Source organism: Lates calcarifer, linkage group LG7_1 (genome assembly GCF_001640805.2).
Source record: "Lates calcarifer isolate ASB-BC8 linkage group LG7_1, TLL_Latcal_v3, whole genome shotgun sequence".
Taxonomy (NCBI): domain Eukaryota; kingdom Metazoa; phylum Chordata; class Actinopteri; family Centropomidae; genus Lates; species Lates calcarifer.
The window spans coordinates 22,657,191-22,669,351 of NC_066839.1; the positions used below are offsets into that span (position 1 = coordinate 22,657,191).

The 12,161-nt window shown below is 38.3% G+C and overlaps 2 protein-coding genes across 2 annotated transcripts in view; one reads left to right on the plus strand and one right to left on the minus strand.

Annotated features, from left to right (window-relative positions):
* Nucleotides 1-7,078, minus strand: part of lrfn2b (leucine rich repeat and fibronectin type III domain containing 2b) — a 51,512-nt gene extending 44,434 nt beyond the window's left edge. The window contains exon 1 of the mRNA XM_051072058.1: nt 6,997-7,078. The gene's annotated coding sequence lies outside the window, so the exon portion shown is untranslated. The remainder of the gene's footprint in view (nt 1-6,996) is intronic.
* LOC108899331 (gap junction beta-7 protein-like) overlaps nt 1-12,161 on the plus strand; it is a 494,318-nt gene that overhangs the window by 199,461 nt on the left and 282,696 nt on the right. The gene's annotated exons all lie outside the window — the stretch shown is intronic.

Genomic DNA, 12,161 nt, shown 5'->3' on the forward strand with positions numbered 1-12,161 from the left:
CAAACTACACACGGAAAAAACCCTGGGTGAACCAGGATTTGACCTCAGAACCCAAACAGGACTAACCACTGCACCATCATTAGTATACCAAAGTAGTTCACAGTTTTAAATAAGTAGGTCCTAGCTAACTCTGGAATCCAATCCTAAATTTAATTTCTAAAAGCACTAAAACAAACTGAAACCAATAGCTACTTGGAAGGTCTTGTATGCTTTGTGAAATGAATGGCAAAAACAACATGCATATCATGTCTGTGCATGGAACTGACCAAAGACAAGAAATAACAAATCATTACATGAGGAGCACAGTCATGGAATTCCATATTTCCTACTTGCAGAGACTGACACTTACAGAAACTGCTGTGTGAAATGTATTTATTGGCAGTGCATTTTTACATTCAACATTCTTCAACAATGTAGAGAAGCACGTCAGGGTAAAAACATCTGTAAACATCAGAAATACCACTTGCTGCTGATCATTAAATTCATTGATAGTAATACAAGGCAACTGAGACGAACCAATTAACATAATCAACTCTTCTCTTATCTGAACTATGCAGGCCGGACACTAAGAGAATACATTCCAAAAGACTTCATTTCCATCACCTATGGAAATATACTTTATAGCAATTTCAGATCTTGGGTATCATAACAATGTTTTTCAATATGTTTTAATTACATCCAATTTGAAAATTAAACTTATACAGTAAGTTCATTTTGTTATGTCACTACAGCCATTTCAATTTGCCATCACACACCTTCAGCAGTGACTAACACACTGGACAGGGCATGTCCAAACTTTTGACTGGTAGTATACATGCCCATACATGAACGCACCCACAGATAGAAAGGTCCTCATAAATCTGCTTCCACCACATACTGGGAAAGTGGAATTAGATGTTCAGCTCAAATACAGTAGCATCCATCCAGCTATGATTAATAGTGTAACAGCCTGTTCCAGTCCAGGAGAACCCTCCTGAGAACTGAGATCAGTTCCTCTAACACCATTGTCACTGTAACTAGTCTCCATGGAAGCTCTGTTGGGCTGGAGATGAATGGTAATGACCCTCTTGCTGCAGTGACATTTACAGCTCATTCACACATTTTACATTTTAGCTATTTAGTGAATGTTCCTGTTCAGGGTGAATTACAATGATAAAATTAGACTCAATTCCACCAGATGGACTGTATTTTTTTCTCAGTGTTGTTGTGATGTCTGATCTGTTTCCAGCAACCCAACCTGACTGTTTGATTTCACACAATTTGAATTTGACCAATAGATGCCTACAGAAGGGTTTTGCAGTTCTTTTCCTCTGGCAGTGGAAGACAGTCTATTTGGGTGGGGTAGGTTTTTTTTTTTTTTTTAAAACTGCATTGTGTCTTTGGTGAATTCACACAGTGAAGAACAGAACAGTACCACAGGCAGACCTTGTGTCAATATCTGCAAATCCTGTCTGGGAGAATAAGCTGATGAAATGCACTGGCACGGCAGCCTGATCCCACAATAATTTACAGAATGTAAATAGGATGCAAGCATCTAGCCGACCTGTCAAAGACCAGCCTCATGACACCTGCATCTGCATATTCATCTGACTTATGTGAGGGATCACATCCTTACTCTATTTAGTATTACTTTGTGTCAGTTCTAAAAAAGAAAGATCAAAATGTGTTATCTCATGTGAGGCCCTAGTTAAAACAGAAATGCTTGGGAAACAGCTTCCAAATGCAATGTAGGTCATTGTTATAATTTTGGAATAGTGCTGAAAAAAGGCATTTAGATAAATCTTTAATTCAGTAAAAGTACAAAAAACAAGAGTATTTCATAGTGCTCTGTTTCACAGTAAAAACAGAGTCACATAAAACAACATGCACGGTTACTGTTATCCAACCACACCTGTGTTTAACATGAATGAGAGCAACTAAGCATAAAATGAGATCAGTTCCTGTGTGGGATATGATGCAAGTCCAGTGCTGTCTACAATGAAGCATGCACTTAAAGCTACAGTTTATGTGAGCCTCACATCTCCAACCTTGGTGAATCTGCTTTTTTTGCCAGAGTACATACAAAAATACAAAAAAGTAGGTGGACAGGATTGTCTCTAATGAATGGAGATCATAATGCTGCAGCCTACAGGGATATTTTAGACCAGTGGTGTAAAATGTACTTGAAAATATAATATATATATATATATAATATATAATAATATATCATCATTTATGGCATTATGAGATTGTTGCATCTGATGCACTGATGCATTAGTGTGTAGGCAGCATTTAAATGTTGTAGCTGGTTGAGGTGGTACTAGTTTTAACTACCTCTTATAGGTTAGAGGTTAGTTAGCTAGGTTAGTCCAGTGGTGCCCAACTTAGGGGTTACTAAATAAATCTGACATCTGACAAAATGACATCTGGAACTTGTGACAAGGAACCTCAGCTAGACACTGCTTTTTGTAAGGGGTCACAAGCCAAAAAGGTTTGGAAGCACTGGTTTAATCTTTAACACGTATTATATTTTGTAAACTCATCATATGTTGCTACGCAAAATCTTAATCTTTAAAGTAGTAAGCACATTTGTCAGATAAATATAGTGCAGTGTTTCCTTGTGAAATATTCAAATGGGTAATTACTCTTTCCTACAAGTATCTTCTATTTAATGATGTGTGTAATGTGTGTTACTACATTTTAATTTGTATCCATTACAGAGTAATAAAATGCCACATGAAAGAGTCACACGACAGCGAGACTTTCATTCAGCCAATATATAATCCCTGCCAAGTGTGATGTTCTGCAGATAAGGAACAGCGAGTTCCTGAAAGCTTTATTTCCATGGCTTGTATTAGTTTGAGCATTATTACAATATGAACTGATGGACTGTGAAGTGGTTTGTGTGGCATGAGTGCATGTGCACTCAATAAATGACAGGTGAATGATTGACAGAAATCCAATTCCTTACTGTGTGTGCCCGTTTTAATTTAGATAACACTGTGAACATTGCACAAAATGTGTGAAAGTGTATATTAGTCATAGCAAACATTGCATGTGTTGACTGACCATGTAAGTCTTGACACAACTGTACCTAAATACCTAGTTTTTCAGTTGTTAGAACAAATTGCACCTTAAATATTTTTTCATTGTGATACCACACAGAAGTTTAGCTGTCACTCGTGGTATTGGAAGTTCAGAGTCCACTTAAAAGGCCTTTAATTCCACAAATCACTGTTTCAAGTTACAGTTCAGAGACAGGGTTTAATATCCTGCAGTAATGAAGTGTGTGATCAGACACAGGAGTCAGCAGCACTCTGTGTATGTATGTGTTTTAATACATTCTGTGCTGTGGGAGGCCTTTGTGTAGGGAAGCTTCTCCCTGAAAGGAAGCTAATCCATCCTGACAGAGAATCACTACTGCACCAAAATGTTTAATAACCTACTTTTCATGGCTACACCATAGTACACCTGCAAAGCTCATTAGCCTTAGGTTATGGAGATGAAAGATTCAAAGACTTTTTATAAGTCAATTAAATGAGATGAAAGATAATGAGTTTGATGGAAAGCTTTAATAGGTTTTCTGTTTTATGTCTTGTTAAACAGGAGAATGCATTCTCAAAGGGCTTAGCTCCTAGTATGATTTTCACAGAGGATACTTCTTAAATATTTTGTTTGGATTGGTTTTAAATTCCCTGTGCAGTTAGTGATTCCAGGTGGTTACTGTCTGTGTTTACTGTTGGTCAGACAAGTGTTTGTAAAGATACACAGAGTCACTGTGGCCACATTTGTGGGAAATACCCCAGGTTGAAAAATACAGGAATTTTCTCTTGACAAACAGATGGTGGTTAGTTCCCATTCCCTGTGGTGGCCCCTAAGGACAAAGCATATGCAAAAGTGAAAGCACAAATGTTAAGGGTAACAATCCAGAAATGCAACAAATACAAAAACACATACAAATAGGAAAGACTCGTGCAATAATAACTGCTACCACAGGAGTGCTGTGGGATGGTAGATGGAGTTATGGGCTTGATGTATCAGATGTACCTAATTTTACTGTATGTACTTAAGTTTTGATTCAGCTGAGAAAATAGCCATTTAGATTTCAAATATTAGGTCGGTTTATTCAAATAAGATCTTGATTGTTGGAGATGATATTTTCTTGCCTGAAAAAGGCAAAAGTATTTGTATGTTGTTGCTTAGTCACGTCCTAAAACACTACCGGTGTAGCAGCTGCAAGTGTTTTTGTATTTGTTGCACTTCTGGATTTCGATTTTTTGGATTTTCCTTTGATGTTTGTGCTTTCATTCTTGTATGTACTTCGCCCTTCCTGTGTGCACTTTGTCCTTGATCCTTGAATGCAGCACTTAACAATAAAAAATTCAGCAGTAGGTGAAAGCTGTTTTTCTCACCATTTGAATCATCACCTGGTCTGATACACATTCCACACTCATACACTCACACATGCGTCACATTTATACTCTGTCTGGATATATACACTTTCATTGCATAATAAGTCCAGATACGACCCATAGGAACATAACAGCAGCAGGGATACTGAACCGTTGTCGTCATGGTAACAATAATAAGCATGCAGTTTAGGTTGTGGATTGGTCACTGGTTGGTTAGGTTTGGGTTATGTTTATGAAAAGATCATGGTAGATCTTTTTGATACCTCCCTAAATTTAAAGGACCTTAGTTGGTTACAATAATAAACACACAATACAACAATACCCTGTGCAATATTCTGTATATTCTGTATATTGGCATAGTTGTATATTACTCTTCTTCTTGGTTTCACTTGGCCCTTTAAATATTTTCAGCTTATTTTTTTTATTCTTAATTTATATTTGGTGCTGCAGTAACAAAGTAATTCCCTTTTCAAGGATCAATAAAGCACTATTCTATTCTATTCTATTCTATTCTATTCTAGTGTATTCTATTCTATCTGTGTGAAAGTTCTGTTTTGTTGACCACTCCATCCACCCAAACCTCATCCTAACATGTCACCTGACTTCCTCCTTGGCCCCTCTCACAATTGCTTCACCTGCTAGAGGTCTCATCAATAAAATGTAACTATGGGTCTTAATAAGCTGTTTGCAAAACTGACCTATGGGCTCTTTGTTTACAGGGGGACAGTCTCCTGCACACGTTGATGACTGAGACTTTGTTGGTCATTTGTTAAAACAAACAACCACTTGGTCACGTGATTAATGACCTTCCATTAATAGTATAATCCAAGCTGGTACTGGTCCTCAATACTGAAATGTGCCTAACATCAAAAGAACAAAATGGAACAATAATAATAATAATAATAATAATAATCTGGAAACAAGAAAAAGTCATCTTAAGCAACACTATCTCAGACTACAATCACCTTTCATTTAATATAACATAGATTAGGTTTTTTTGGAGCAATACAAGGCATTTTTTTACAACTTTTAAGATGGGTTTTTTCTCTTCATACACTGTCACTGCAAGGGGACATTCCTGTTTTGTATTGTGCTGCTTGTCCCCAACATGTCAGCCTGAGGAGACAATTCAGAGCTGACATTTTGGGGTTATTTTGCAAATCTGTCTGAGAAAAGAGCTCCAAAAGGTGATTTTCTAGGAACAAAGTGTTCTTGCTCTGCCCACTGCTAAAATATTAATCCTAAATAAAAACCAATCCCTGGTGATCTGCTACCAAACAACCACACACTCCTCCTGGAAAGCCCGCACAAATAAGAGAAATAGAAGCTAAATTAAAACCAGCATTAGTGTTGAGATTGACATGCTTGTTTGCAGATGCCATTTAAACCAGCTCTCTACTGTCATATCTCAACCTTTACCAACCTCACTGGATGGGCTTGGTACTTCATTATTTGTTATCAGTGTATCATCAACACTGTCTGCTTTTCTGTAATTTGGCTTTAAATGCTAGAATCCTGTGTAAATGATGCAGATATGGTTTATTTACAGACTACTTGTGAATGTAAGCACATGAGGTATGTTTCTCATAAGAGTATTTGTGAGCTTGTGGTCTAAATTTGTTTGGTTTAGTACACTCATAGTGATTGGCTGACAGAAATTAAGTCAGCTCCAGTAATATATTAATTGAAGTCATTTGTCAATGAAAATGGTAGTTATAGTATGAGAAAATACAGACAGACCTCTCAGTACCTGCATCCTCACACAGATTTCATATAATGTTTATTGCTGAAATATGGTAATTATGGACTGGTTCCCTTGCAAAATCGGTGCACTGGTGGAAACATGACAATTAGCGCTACGTCCGCACTAATACGTATTCATTTAAAAAGGTATTTTGAAAAGAAAACAATCTCTGTCAAGCATTTTAGCTCTGTATCAGAAATAATGTCTATCCATATTAACACACCACAACAGAAAAGTTAGTTACAGAAAATACTGAATAGCAATGGCGGAAAGTAAGAATTTTATCATACAACAGTTCGATAGCAAAGACACCAAGGTCAGCCATGCTTATAATCCATTATCCATGTTTACATGTTATAAAGTGGCATTACATTATATTAAGCCAAGTTCGACTTTTTGTCACATAGAGTGGAAGTCTTCAGCAAAAACCTGAAAAGCAGTCTGACTTTAACTTGACACTGTGTCCAGTCACAGTCAGAATGAATGCTGACTCCATAATCATCATCCTTCCTAAAAACCCTAACCATACTGTAGCATAATTCAGGGTTTTCCAACATTGTCTAATATCAGTCTGACATACATGCACTCTGCCAGCATCCCCTGCCTTAACCATTGCTATCATAAATTAATATTGAGTGCTAAACATGTACATATTCATACCTGACAGCTCTTTACTTCCTAAAATCAAACTTTTCAATAACATGACCTTTTAGTTCCAGAGGTTTAAGCTGTATCTGCCAGACTTCGTTTTAAAATCTTTGCAACCTGCCCTGCCTTTGTATTCAGATCTGACATTTTGTGAATTCCTCATGATTTTATGTGGTCTACAGTCACATAGATGTCTCTAGATGAAATACTCACAGCAAATTGAGAATTATGAGGTGAAAGAACCTCCTGAGGTCAGGACTCCATCTTCACACCTCTGCAGTGCCTGGGGCTCAGAACACATCCTGACCGTCACAACCTCCTGTGGGAAAACAGACAGAGTACACTTTAGCAATAAATCACTGTCTATGCACTTGTAAAAACCATATTAGAAGCTGAGGTTGCATCACTTTTCAACACTTATAAAACTCATATCGAACCTTTCTCGGCTATATCTTATATTAGCAAAGAACAATGTAGGCTACAAAAATTTAGGTAACATTAGCAAGCCTCTCATTTTTAGCTGACACTGAACATCACTTTCACTGGTTAAAATGTCAGTCATCAGAGTCTGTTGTCAATCACCTTTTATACTAAGAGAAATGGTCACCAAAATTGTTTCTCCTGTCCACACTGGCTATGAAGTGATACTTTCATAGAGGGAGTGTATTTTTAAGAGATGCAGGACAAAATCCACAGCCCCCATTCTGTACAAAATGTTTTGTAGTCTAGACAGTGTTTCCTTGCTGAACCATATTAGCTTCAGTTGAACTGCTTTGCACATCTTTCTTCCTCATCTATGTTTGTGCCAAGAGAGGAGGTGGGATTATGGGAATGAGTGCAGCAACCCATAAATGTTTGAAAGTACACATGGCATGTAGGAATAGAATTATGATTGAGCTGAAAGAAACAAAACCATGCTGTTGTGTGTCCTTGGACAAAACTTGTTTGTGGATATTTTTAGGTCTACCTGTATTTCAAGTAACCAGCCCTGAAAATACAACAGATCAGGATTATCAGTTTGATTTGTATGTCATATGATTTTACATACAATTTATAGCATTGCAATTTTCAAGCACTAACACTTACAGATTTCAGCTCAGCATTGACTGGAGGGAGGGTACTACAACAGAGAGGTGTGATCTCTAGTTAGTGAACAGAAGGTCTTCACAGGAGGCAGTGACATCCATCAGAGAATGGGCAGGCTGTGATGCACACATACAACAGCTCCACCAGAATTCCTCTTTCAAGCATCAGCAACCAGGAGACCATCAGTCACAGTGAAATGAGCCCTGCTCATTACAATAGGTCCTGCAAGCTACTTAATTCTCACTAGTCTAATGCCAACTGCAGCCCTTGCTCAGTATGGATTATGAGTTCTGATCACATTATTCTCTCTGTTCCAGACAGCAGACAACTCTCTAATTACTGTTCTGAGCACAGAGGCCATGTTCATCCTTACCATGCATTCAAACTGGCTCAATACAATTAATTGGTCACTGAGACATTTAGTCAGCTTTCATTTCAAACCTACTTAATGCTGAGAATCAGAGAGAAGTCTTTTGGGCAGAGCTGTTAAACTGACTTTAGCAGCAGACTCTGTCATGGGACTGCATGAGCACTGATGTCTGACACACAGTTTTCTGTCTCCACATACCCCTGTCTCTCCCATTGTTTTCTTTGGTTAGCTTTCTCTCTATTCATTTAACAATATATCTCCTTCCTCTAGAATTTCAATTGATGTCATTTATTTCTCAGTTGTGTTTTCTCCTTCTTTCTCACATCCACAAAACCATGGAATATTGACTGCTGACTATTGGATGATTCTTCGAAAACCCAGGTTATACTCAATAAATCAATTATTTTAACGTTCAATGCAAAAATTTCAAAACTAGTTTTATCACAATATTTGCAAAGATATACCATTGATCATCAACTGGTGGCCTGCAGACCAACGCTTCCCATCTGGCCAGCAGAATAATTGATTAATTTATCAACACTGACCACCACATACAGATTTTTACTATTCTTTATCTGTACTTACTTCATTGTAGATTGAGTATGATGCACTTATATTATTTCTTATATTATTTTTATGTACTACTTATTCTGATTATTCTGATAGCGGTGTGTGCACGTGTATGGAGGTGTATGTCTGTGTGTCTGCGTGTGTGGTGTGTTAGCATGTTAGCATCGTTTTTTTTTTAGGTGAGCACAGCAAATCTCGTATTTTCTCTTGGTGTGATGTCAATAAAGGTTTCTGATTCTGATTCTGATTCTGATCTGTGCGCAGCTCATTAATTTGCTCAGCCACTCCTTGCACCACTCTCGCTGGCTCTTGTGCCTCTCTCTCTCTTATGTGCTCTGTCATTCACTCTTTCTCTCACTCTTGCCCCCCACCTCTCTCTCTCTCCCTTTCACCCACCCACCCACACACACACACACACACCCATCTGAGAGTAGCCCCAGAAAAAAGCTAGCAGCTGCTCTGCCAAGGAGTTAGTAAGGTCATCACCTGTGTGCCAACTCACCAGGGAATCACTGTACCCGTTTTATTCCTGTTAAGTTATCTACCAGTCACACTAGCAGTGCATAATGATCTACTGAGACTTATTAGAACAAAGATGAAGGTCACATGATGAGTGAAGCTTTCAGCAATCTTTATCACCAGGTTAAGTTATACCAAAGAGCATCTTGGCAAACAAATTCAGCTCATTCATTCTCAAACAATAGCTAATGAGGAACAAACTTTAAAAGAATGGCTGAACAAATAATAAACATAATGAGGCTACTGTCTTGCTGTGAGAGTAATCCTCATCCAGTGATTGAATGGTGATGTTTTATGCAAGAACAGTTTAAAATGAAATGGTTTGAGAGGCTGCATGCAAGAAGTTGCTCATCTGTGTAGTACATATGAATGTAACATGCAAGTTCATTGCTCATTCACAGATGAATTAAAAATGCTTCCACTTCGTCATTTTGTTTATTCAGATTTTCTTCCTGCACATACTTCACATAAAAACCCTACCAAGAAAGGAAGGGATTGTGTCCTATGAGCCACTGAATGACTTTTAATGTGAAACATCTACAGGAAGTGTGTGTTTTCCTGTTAAAAAGAGAAACTCAGAGCAGTGGGTGGTAAGGATGACTCTGTTGTTGTATAGATTGAATTATTGCTGTGGAAATGTACATGGACAAGTAAGGCCTGAGGATAAAATCAAGGTGGCTTCTACCTAGATAACTTGCAAAAGAGGGAATACAACAGCGATTGACTTTTGTTGTAGATTGTAGATTGACTGTCTGAGTGACTCCTGTTTCATAGTTTCTGTTGTAAATTAGCATTTTCTCTTGTGTTCAGAATGGCTTTTCAGTTCTTGGTTTGAAATGACTGATTCTGTCTCTATTGTTTCTAGTGGTTTTTGGTTCCTGTGTGTTTCTGGTTTCTTGGTTATATTTCGATAACCCTGTTCCTTGTGTCCCTGTTTTATTTTGAAGTCTCTTGTCCTGTCTTGTAGTTGGTGGTGGTTTACTTCTGGGCTTTGTCTTGTTTTCCCTCTTTTTCAGCCACCTGTGTGAGTTACCTATTATCCCTGTGTACATATAGTCCTGCTTTGACCTGTGCTTTGTCAGAGTCTTGCATATGTGTTTGGTCCCCATGCTGTGTGTTTCTCCCCTGTGTTCCTGTTTATGTTCTCCTGAACTCTTGTGTGTTCCCCTGTGTTTTTTGGACTATTTTGAGTTGGGGATTTTTATGGACTTCTTTGTGTTTTGGACCTTTTCCTCACTGAACAGCCAGTGACTTTTTGTTGTACTTTTGGTTTGGTTTCTGTTTAAATAAATTCCCCAAACTGTCTGCATTTGGGTCCTTTTCCTTGTGTCCTTGCCCCAAACTGTGACAGTAGATGAGAGCTGATGATCATATCTCTTCCAAAACACTGTCCTGTAAGTCATCGTTATTTGCATTTGTCAAGTGAAATGGATAAGAGGGGTTTTAAGAACAGCAGCATCAGCATTAAAGGTCACACTCCTACTGACAGCTTTAAACATCATACATGTGTCACATGCTGTCATCTCACCATGAATTATGTCCCGAAGGCAGTTTTGTTTATGAAAGTTTTAATCACACTTGCCTCCAATGCCCCCTTTATCTGGTTTTGCACAAACAACATAAAAATGCAACAAAAATATGACACAGGTCTGCCTGGAACATCATGCAGGGACCCTGTGTGACAGCAAACAGTACAGTGGCATGTTATGTAATAATCCCCTGTGCTATGAGAGAAAACTTGCTGGCACAGGCACTTGTGTATAAACAGTACAACACAGTAAGAATATCAATGAATAACTGCATGCTTTGCTTTTTAGTTTTAAAACATGCCATTTCACCTCCAGCTTTTTCCCTCCATGACCCAGCTGAGAGCTGCAGTGATGGAACCAGCCTCAGCTAGCTACTTCCAGGTGATGGTGCACTCACACCCCACAACTAAACAGGTAACAATAACCACTTTAACACAGGAAGGCACCCAACAGTGTGGTGTGATGTACTCGGTAATTACATGCAAGCATTGGTTAAATGTGAGACAGCCTGCTGCTGTCGCTGCTGCAGTCAAAGTTTGACCTCAAACATCCATTACAGCGTGGTGCAGAGCAAGCTAAAACTAAAAACACTCTCAAGGCATTTTGGGCGTCAAATCTTATTGCACACCATGGAGAGTAAATGATTTGGATTTTTTGTTGATGACAGTGGAGGAAGCACTCACAAATCAGTTTGCTGATTCAAATCATATTAGTCATCAAATGCAGAATCAGCCAATATCTATGTTTTGGCTTGGATAGAGAGCTGTCCTTTACTGAGCTTTTCTATTAAGACATTATATACCTGTACATTTTAGCACATTCATCTCTACAGACATACTCAGTTTCACAATGAGCAGTGTCACAAACAGACATACTGTTTACCCGTTTAGTTTAGAGGAGACCTGCAGGGCTATACAGAGCCCACTTTGTCAACAGTGTTCACTGAGAGCTCCTTCTATTAGCATTTAACCTTCTCTGTGACAAGGTGGCTCATGAGCAGTGCTACTTGCCAGTTGCATCAAATACATTCAAATTGAACTCACTGAATGAAATAAATGGTTTAAACTGCAGTCACTCAGAACACTATCTGGAGTCCTGCCCTCCAATAATAAACTCCAGGCTATTCTAAGACTGGAAGAAAGGGAGATATAGAGCAACTATTTTTACTATGCAGACAAAAACTGCATCAGCTGACGTTAATTAGTCGACAACATCCACTCATTATTTTGTTTGAAGCTTGTACTCTAAAAACAACACAGCAACTTTGATGTAATCCAAGGCCTCTGTGGAAAACAGCATAAGCG